This window comes from Limulus polyphemus, unplaced genomic scaffold (assembly GCF_000517525.1).
Source record: "Limulus polyphemus unplaced genomic scaffold, Limulus_polyphemus-2.1.2 Scaffold1447, whole genome shotgun sequence".
Lineage (NCBI taxonomy): Eukaryota > Metazoa > Arthropoda > Merostomata > Xiphosura > Limulidae > Limulus > Limulus polyphemus.
Window position 1 is genome coordinate 261,615 of NW_013667057.1, and position 10,298 is coordinate 271,912.

Consider the following 10,298-nt stretch of genomic DNA (forward strand, 5'->3'; position numbering starts at 1 on the left):
TTGTATAATTGAAATGTAGTAATGAAAGGTATTTCAGTATTACTTGTATAATTGAAGTGTAGTAATGAAAGGTATTTCAGTATTACTTGTATAATTTACCCGTAAAACTTGCATAACATAATTTTTTTCTATTATATGTAGTTAACATTTGAAGATGAATATTAATTAGAATTTGCATGCGAATGTTTTCCGAGTGTTACATGTTACTTTATCGTGATTTACAAATGTTCCCCCTACTATTCTTAAAGCTTATGACAGTTTCAATTAGAAATAGCAGTAGATTAGAAATTCTGTAAGGGTTTCGGTCGCTTCTTTTCTTCCCGACTTACGGTTTTTGCAAGTTGTTCACTGTTACTTATTTAATAATTTCTATTGACCAAGATATTGGAAAAAATCTTTAGTTTTAACTGAATGAATAACAGTTTGCATTTAAGATTTTTTTTGGGCGGTAATATTCAATATGTTACTTACGAATTCCAAAATACAACTGACAGTACGATTTACAAAAATGTTAACAAATCATGCCTCACAAATTATCAGTATCTTAAAAGGCAGAAACAAGCATGCGAGTTTTTGTTAAAGGCATTTCTGTGACCACTCTTCTTTATTTTACTATATATTTATTTACACGAGACTGTTTTGTTAAGAAGTATTACTGAGGCATCATTGTAAAGGTTTGTTAAATTATACATGCTTCTATAAAAGTTTAAGGTAAAAATGTATGAAATAATAATATAATTTAGATGTGACAAAGGACACCAATTGCTTTATGTTCAAATATAATTTATAATTACAACCAAAGTCTACTCAAAGTTGTATATAACAGCTTCTTTCCATATTAAAACATTTTATTTTACAAAGCCCAAATTTCATAATAAACTATCTGCGCTGTGCATACAACAGGGATCAAACCCCGAATTTTAGTACTACAAGCCCCGCTGAGCCACCTGGGAGCCCACTTTCTTTTATAGAGTCGCACTATACTGCAGTATTATAGTTTGGATACAAACTTTCTCTTGATACACGTGTTTCGTTGTCAGAATCTTTACTGCAAACTGTTCTTTGGAACTTATATTCGAAAAGTACTTGTAAGAATTACCTCGCGATACAAACAATGCTGCGATTCAGTTTATAATTAGCTGATATAATTAATGACACGAGACGCCCAATCTGACTTTTTAGAGTTGCAAATGTAGAAGTTTTCAATATAAAATCCCGACTTAAAAAAAAGTTAAAGAGTCATACTTAAAATGAAAATTTAGCATTCAAAACTTTTAGTTTTATTAATACCAATTCATTATGTTGTAGGTAGGTATTTTATGCAGTCTCAAGCTTTTCCTTTTTTTATTCAGGTAAACACTGCCTTCAGAGAAGACAAATCACGAAACTCAAACGTACCGAAAGCTGATTCTTATCTCTAGAGGTTGTATTACTAAATATTCATAGAAGACAAACATCACATCACTGAAACATGGAGGAAGCCAATTCTTGTTTTTAGGAGGGTCCACTTCTAAATTTTATCTTCAGAGAAGACAAACATCACGCCACTTAAACATGGAGAAAGCAAATTCTTATCTTCAGAGAAGACAAAAATCACACCACTGAAAAATGGAGGAAGCTAATTCCTGTTTATAGGAGGGTCCACTACTAAATTTTATCTTCAGAGAAGATAAACATCACACCACTGAAACATGGAGGAAGCTAATTCCTGTTTATAGGAGGGTCCACTACTAAATTTTATCTTCAGAGAAGACAAACATCACACCACTGAAACATGGAGGAAGCTAATTCCTGTTTATAGGAGGGTCCACTACTAAATTTTATCTTCAGAGAAGACAAACATCACACCACTGAAACATGGAGGAAGCTAATTCCTGTTTATAGAAGGGTCCACTACTAAATTTTATCACACCACTGAAACATGGAGGAAGCTAATTCTTATCTTCAGAGAAGACAAGCATCACATTACTGAAAAATACCAGAAATGTATTTACGTTTGTTGTGGGTTTACTACTGAAGTAACACGTTCAGTGTGAATTACACGACTGATAGATACTGGAAGGTGATTCTTCTGTATTTATTTCTACAGACAATTAAAATTATGCCCATCATATGCAGTTTTCTTCTGTTATACTAATTATTCTTGTGTTAAAATTTTGTTAAACTTAGTATATTTATGGTTGGTCCCTACAAGATGGATCGGATGATATCTATTGTATAAAGTGAGTGCACGTGAGGCTGCCCTACTCAAGTGAAAGCTTGTCAGACTAGTCCCCGTTTCTGTCCCCCAGATACCATACATCTCTTCTAACTGCAACGTTGAAGGCGGGGCCTGTATTAATGTACCTACACATGTGTGACAAATGAGGTGGCTTATTTAGGATAAAACGGGCCAATGAAACCACAAGAATGTCTTAGACTGATTAGCGGAAGGAAGTGTTCATTCATTGGAGGAAACTAACGTAAATAAGAAACCGTTAAGTACGTCTTCACCCATGAACCCAATACCGTCCTCGATCAAAGTACACTTAAAAATTTATCCTTTACAATATTATTATTTTCGGTGAAAGTAAGATAAGCGCAAACGAATCTCTGAAAAATAAAAGAAACTTGGTTTATTAGGTTTCTTGTTTTGTGACTTATCGATTTATAGAGCAGTGTAATCTGTTAGTACATTTGAAATTTGCGTTAAAAACTGGTGTTTACCAAGAAACGTGTAACCTTTCCCAACTTTTGTAAAGTTTGGGTAACCTAGCAACAAACAACATGGCCCTAGCTGCACATACTAACTAAAGCAAACAAGTCTTTTGTAGATATTGAAAACAAAATTCTAAATTCTGCAAGGTGGAGCTGCGCCTATATTGCAACAGAGGATTTCAGTTAGGGATGAGAAGAGGTTCGAACTTTATTTTATGCCATTTTGATCACGTGATCAATGAAAATGTAATATTAAAAGTCGAAATGGACACACACATACAAAATATGTGAAGAAATGCATACCATGAATTATCGATCACGAAAAACAAATATTGTGTATTTAGTAACTTAAGATATAAGGATAAGCTGAAAAGCATCAAATGTACAAAAATGTTTTTAAATCAAAATAGGTTGTTGTGACATACAGTTTAAAATCGCCTCTGACAACGAAACACGTGTATCAAGAGAAAGAACAGTTTGCAGTAAAGATTCTGACAACGAAACACGTGCATCAAGAGAAAGAACAGTTTGCAGTAAAGATTCCGACAACGAAACACGTGCATCAAGAGAAAGAACAGTTTGCAGTAAAGATTCTGACAACGAAACACGTGTATCAAGAAAAATTTAAATGTCTGTACTTCGAATACAGTATCCCAAGAATTGTAGACGGGTGCTGTTTAATACTTTCTGATCTTGCATTTATATTTTAACTGGGTTTTGAATTGGAATCGAAAAATACATCGTATGTTATTTTATCAGTTGGAATCGGTACTTCGATTTAAATTGTGATAGAGATGTTGTAACATTTCTTTCTTCGGTTTTCATATTTAATGAAAGATAATAAAAAGGGTCTTGATCAGCTTGTTCCATATGTACCTAACACTCTCTCTCTTTTATTTTTTTTTCTTTCATAAAGTAATAATAACTGCACACAAACATATATTTGTATTACAAATCACTTGGTATATTTAATATTTAACTATCATCCCTAAGTATTTACTGAGAAGCTAACCAATCACTTTATCTTGTTTTTATCCAAGTTCAAATAATATATTTATAGAAAAAAAAAGAGAATCCAAACCAACATTTGCCATAAAGAATTTATTGTTTTCAGTACTATTATAGTAGTACAACTTATCAAACTAGCTAAACAAATCTCCTGTCACCATGGAAACTGGTCTTTCTGGAACAAATCTTCCCAAGGAGAAGGATTATCTTGATGTTGCTATGGAAACCCCTCATCATCTTCATCTGCCATTTCCTTTGCATACTCTAAATCCTGTTGCTCACGCTCTCGACGTTCCTAAGTTCAAAGAAAAGCCCAGTTTATTCAAATTACAATACACTATAAAAAAACAGCACTTGACGTAAAAAATAATAAAGAAAATCAGCTTGTACTTATATGCGTGAGATGAAAAGACCGTCTGTCGTTTGTAGGCTCGGCGAGACAATGCCATTTGACACCTGGCATTGTATCTCTAGAATCTTAAGAATTTCCCAGGGTCGAAGTCTGCTTCTTTCTCCAAGCTTTTAATACTGATAAAAACCAGAGGAATGAAACAGGGATGACTTAGCACTGTCACGTTCGTGATTAATTATGTTGTAGTTCGTCAAGTTAACGAAAGCGTCTTTACTGATCGAAGGAAGAAGCAAATGCTTGGTTTTGCCAACATCTACAGCTACGCTTAACCAAAGGTCCCACGACGTCACCAAAGTGGGACTAAAGAGATAAAAGGCAGGGCAGGGAAGAACGATGAATACGAGACGTACGCGAGCAGGGTTTAATTGTCTGGCTTGATACATTTATTTAACTCTGGATATGTTCAACGACAATAAAAACAAAACAAAAAAAATAACGTGTCCAGATCTGAATAAATAGTGTATTACATTATCAGTTTTTGAGAAGATGTATTTCAATATCTTAACACGTCCCTCGGAAGTCAAGGGATGTTTTTACATTACAATTTGTTGAATAGTAAAAGTAAGTTCAATCCGGAAACTCCCAAACAGGATGGTTTTGGACGTATCTTTTCGAGACTTTCGTTTGTTAACTGATAACTTTTTAAGTGAAATACAGCATTCACAAGTCTCCATACTAGCTAGTACTAAGGTCTACCCGCTGGGAGTAAATTCAGTATATATCAATAAAGCCACATTCTCAGCATCATTAGTTAAGCAATTGTCAACCTTTTATGCTTCTGCTATCACTTTTTGATGTTTAGCTTTCAATTGAAATACGAACGATTTCACCTGCGATTCGATAGGGAAGGTCGAAGCATCACGATAGTCAGCAGTAGGATGAGCAGACAGGAACACTTTGAAAGCAGCTACAGGAATAATATTGTACTTGGTTTGCTGCACAATATCTACCAAGGTGGTTCTGAACAGTTACTGAATACCTCTGTGTGTCATTTGAAGAATTCCATGTTTCTTGTGCTTGGCCGTTAAGCTCGTGATGCGCTGACGGATTTTAGTCACTCTACCACTTCAAATCACTTTTTGCAGCCCCAACGCTAAAAGAGCGCAGAAAATGTCTTCTTTTTAGCCAATAAAAGTGAAAAAAATCAGTTCAAATTATGAAAAAACTGGATTGGGGAGTTTTGTTTTTTTCAACAAAAATATTCCCCACTGGCTCGTGAGGGGGCCTGTTAATAAACAAAACTATTCTAGGTTCAATCAGTTTTAAGCTAAGATGTAGAAAAAATATTTTTTGGTTTATAAATTACAAGGGATCTATCTTGCTTTAATATTTAAGTTTCCATAAATGTGATAAGTCATGTATTTCAACTTATTACATATGGCCGAAAAATACTTTATTCCACAAAGGTGTTATCGTTTTACACCGAGTATAATATGAACACAAAACTCCTGTATCAGATACTGTGACTCTCTATATACACTATATTACCAAAAGTAATATAAAACAGCACAGCCTCAATTTATATCTGAACCTCATAGCGCATTATTAGACAAGCTTGTAACTGACAGCCAAAGAAACATGGTTACTAGCTGCAGAATGATGTTTGATCTGCCTAGTTGCTAAAGCAATGGAAGATCATTGGGGACCATTAGACTCGCCATTTTCGGTCCATGCAAACTTTGATGCCAGTCGACATTAAACCCATCACTCAGGACTGTAGGCAAGAACATTCACTGTGATTAGAGAGGGCTGCACATCATAAGCCACCACTCGTCATAGTAGCCAAAGCGTCAAATCTGTGATGAATAACAATGATCACGAGGAACTATAACTTCCATCAATCATTTCTAGCTTCGGATGGCGGGGCGTGGATTTGATGGCACCTCTGGATAATATCCAGATCGTGGTATCCTGATGTGGGCCTATTTTATCTAAGTTGGACTTGGTCCAACACTAGTGATAATTATGGAAGCCGTGAATACCTGATTGTATAGCGACGTTCTGAAAAATACTGCATTGCTAACTTAATGGAATTCTATAAAGAAAAAATAACACTAGTATCAGCATGATTACGTCAGTGGTTTGAGAAAATGTCCAGCCGAGATAGATGACCTGCATTGAAGCGAACTACACTCAAACATTTACAAACGCTATGTAAAGGATAACAAGACACAAGATCACTGTACGTAAAGAGCTGGTTTATAGGAGAGGCGGTCTATTCCACCAGACGTATAACAAGAGTTCAGGTCATGAACAGCCTAAAGGAGGACCCTTTCTCTACTACAACAGACTTCTATACACAGAAATATAAAAATCCTACTCAAGGGATACTGCCTAATATTTTTACTGATTACCGTATTTTTATAGTTTTGCGTCGGCTGGTATTAAAAACTCGTTATTTACACTAGAGACTATACAAACTAGAACTGATCGTCATTACGTTACAATAATAACAATCTGAAAGATGAACTATATACTACACCTAAAGCTACTTAATATAATGCTACAAAATAAAGCTAACAAGTACGAACACTTGAGAAACACCGTTTTAAATGAGAAAACACAACACGAATAAAAATGCGATTCTTCCTATAGATAGTTAAGACCACACTATTTTTTAATCAATAAACAACCTTACAAAACTTTAAATTCTAAGAGAGAGAGGGAACTAAATTGTCTTTAGATGTGATTCGATCAAGAACACCAGCATGTATTGCACATCTAGAGACATATGCGATAAAATCAATTAGATTTCTCTAAAAGTTACCGAGCTCTCAGTATTTTATGGAATGTATGGATAAAGTATGCTAAAAGAAAAATCTCAAGTAGAGTTGTTATCACAAGATTACAGTTTATTCGTGAAGCAAATAAAATCGGGAGGATCATTATATTGCCATAGGAACATACAATTTCCACGAACAACAGGTCTGTATATAAAAAGAAAAAATAAATAAATACACGAACTCTCCATGGTCTGCTTCACTAACACAATATATTTTAACATGGCAGGAACGAGCATGGCATTTCAGGTTGGAATTAATTTTTTACATAATTCCATGTCACATTTAAAGCACCGTTAAATAATTTATCAACTTTATACTTTAATTTAAATTTAATTACTTTAAATACATTATCAATTATCAACTGTATAACTACTTTTGGGCCATCCTGTGTGTGTGTGCGTGTATATATATCTGTCCACCAAGGGGAATCAAAACCTGGATTTTAGCGTTGTAATTGATGACCCACTTGGGGGGGGGGGCAATCATATAAAAAGCATATATTTGGATATATCATGAGAAATTAATAAAAACCATATTCCGTAAACAGACGAAGCTCCTTTATAATTGTAACAATAGTCTTGAGAATTACATATATAATATATATTTTGACAATTACCTTGAATGTTTATGTTAGAAACTGGTATGTTTCAAGAAGTGTTTAATAAGTGTATCTCATAACTTACTATTACTACAGTAACTGTTTAACACGTTTCTACTCTTACCATATATTTCAAGTCTGATTAAGATATCTTATCAATTGCCTTTGTAATAAATTTTTTAAATTGTAAAAAGACTTTATAGACATCCTGTATTTTAATAATTTCTATATACTATTGGAGCATGACAAGACGCCGTGATCTAGAACTACCAATAGGGTTCACATGGACGTCACCTGATTATGAAACATCCTACTAAAGTACTGATGCATCAGGTTGCTTATGGGCCTATCTGTCTATTTAGTGCTTACAGAATGCTTAATAACGTAAGTCCCACAATAAAGTGTAAACAAAAATTAATATTGCAATTAGTCCCACAAATTACTGCCACGGTTACAAAGGGAATAAATAATTTCATCCAATTTTTATTTGGAAATCTTTTACACCGAATTATAACAGGCATTAAACAGCCCATAAAATATAAAGTTTTATTAAAGTTAATCCCTACATTACGTTACTTTTTTATACCTTCAGTTATAGCGGGGACCACGTATTGCATCACATACACACACACAGTGGTCCAAAAGTAAGTATACATTTGCATATGTTGAATATATTGAATCTATTGGGTCACCGGACTGTATCCCTATGGACTTTCCCTTCTGGGCAGTAGTCAAGAACAAAATGTAGAGTAGAAAATCGCGGAATGTTGACGAAATGAAAGGGTAAATCACAGATGCATTTACAGAACTTGATGGACAGGCAGACTTCACGATTCTGTGAACAGGGACGGGTTTCAATTTGAACACCTGTTTTTCGTTATAGTTGAACAATTTGTAGTCATGTGCCACGTTTCATGTAAATCCTCCTTCACCCACTAATAGTGTAACTAGTTGCTTTCCTTATACAAAACTACAATGTCTGCGATATTACAGCAAAACTACGTTTATAATAATAAATACATTGCTAGTATTGCTTTATTTTTTCTTTTCCAATCTTGTAAAACTTTTCCAAATCTTGTAGCAAATTTCCTACCATTCTCATATTTTCCCCCCATTTACAAACTATCCGGACCACACAAGGGGAGTTGCATGTGTGTTATTTGACCATCCTGCTCTGCATTTGTTAATTTTTTTAGATTCCACATCAATTCATATTAAATGGGTGAAATACTGAAAGTATGAAATAAAGTAACTGTAATAAAAATATATCTTACCAATTATGCATCTGTCCCAAGAAATGGCACAGCAAGCAGATCAGTGACTCTTTTTTTTTTCTTTCTTTCTTTTCTGGCTCTTATGTGGCTGGTGAGGTGCCTTTATCCAGTCTCTGGTGGGTTTTGATCTTGTGACGGTGGGCATTTAAATTAGGAATCCAGTTTACACATAACATGAAAAGAGGTTGTTGCTATGATGTTTATAGACTCATGGTCACCCTGGTATTTTTGTCCATAATATGCACTGATATTTTTCTTTCAAATAATCTGTGCATTTGTCTTGTTTTAGTTGGATTTACAAAGCAGAAGACTGTTTCAACAAGAATGCACAGATAACGCTGGTTAAAGTCTTAACGATCCCCTTGTATTGCATACATTATCAGTAGTTTTAGATTGAGTAAACTTTATTTTTGAAGAAGTACTAAACCACGAATAACATAAATATATCAGTCAAATGTCGTTCGCTTGTTGGGTTTTTTTTTCAGTTAGGTTAGGTAAGGTCATTTATGGTAACGACGATAGTTACCATTGCTAATAATAATACAAAATGTGGTACAGATTTTTAATGAATTTATGTGTGTGGTGACTGTATATGAGTTGCTATCTACCATGTTCATTAAACCAGAGCTATGTTTACTCTTGATAAATGGAGGAGTAGAGAACTTAAGGGCAAATAACATGTACTATTGACTAGTGAAGCAGTCCATCACTGTTAAAAGGCAGGCTTAATATTCTAAAAGGTCATTGGAACAATATGGGAAGTTTTAAAGAAGTTCACTGCAGAGGAATCTTTTGTTGAAAAATACCATCATTTCGTGCAAGATTCTACATCACAATCTTATATATTTATATAGTGTATTGATATTTCATTTTACGAGACAATTATCTTGTATATATCTTCTGATCGCAGTTGGTAAAATTGGTGTATTCATAGCAATAAATTCCTTGTGACGACAAACCTCATCATCCTACGTTGTCTAACTTGCTTATATTCCAGAATTTTATCGAAAATTCAAAATGTTGACTCTCATTTCATTGTTGAAATGTGAAGCTGTTTTAGAGTGAATAAAATATTTCATTCAAGTAAATGTTAAACAAATAATGGCAACAGGTTTTAGCAATAATAGACTAAAGGGAAGGCAACTAATCAACACCACCCACCGCCAACTCTTTCTCCCAACGAATAGTGGGACTGATCGTACCATTATAACGCCCCTACGGCTGAAAGGGCGAGTATGTTTGGTATAAAGGGGATTCGAATCCGGGACCCGCAAAATGCGTTAAGTCAATGTTATTTAACTAATCATAAAAAATGTTTGTTTGTGTTAGCGCAAAGCTACACAGTAGGCTATCTGCACTTGTGTCACGTTTCATGTAAATCCTCCTTCAACCACTAGTAGTGTAACTAGTTGTTGACTACAAATTGTTCAACTATAACGAAAACAATTAGTTACACTACTAGTGGTTGAAGGATGATTTACATGAAACGTGACACATGGCTAAAAATTGCACAACCATAAGGAAAG

The 10,298-nt window shown here is 34.3% G+C and overlaps 2 long non-coding RNA genes across 3 annotated transcripts in view; one reads left to right on the forward strand and one right to left on the reverse strand.

The window, feature by feature from the left end:
- Positions 1-1,641, forward strand: part of LOC111086806 — an 87,024-nt gene extending 85,383 nt beyond the window's left edge. For both annotated transcript variants that reach the window (XR_002611521.1, XR_002611520.1), the window contains exon 3: positions 1,353-1,641. This is a non-coding gene — a long non-coding RNA (uncharacterized LOC111086806). The remainder of the gene's footprint in view (positions 1-1,352) is intronic.
- A 2,142-nt stretch (positions 1,642-3,783) lies between these two features.
- The window catches only part of LOC111086805, a 14,117-nt gene continuing 7,602 nt past the window's right edge, over positions 3,784-10,298 (reverse strand). The window contains exon 2 of the long non-coding RNA XR_002611519.1: positions 3,784-4,000. This is a non-coding gene — a long non-coding RNA (uncharacterized LOC111086805). The remainder of the gene's footprint in view (positions 4,001-10,298) is intronic.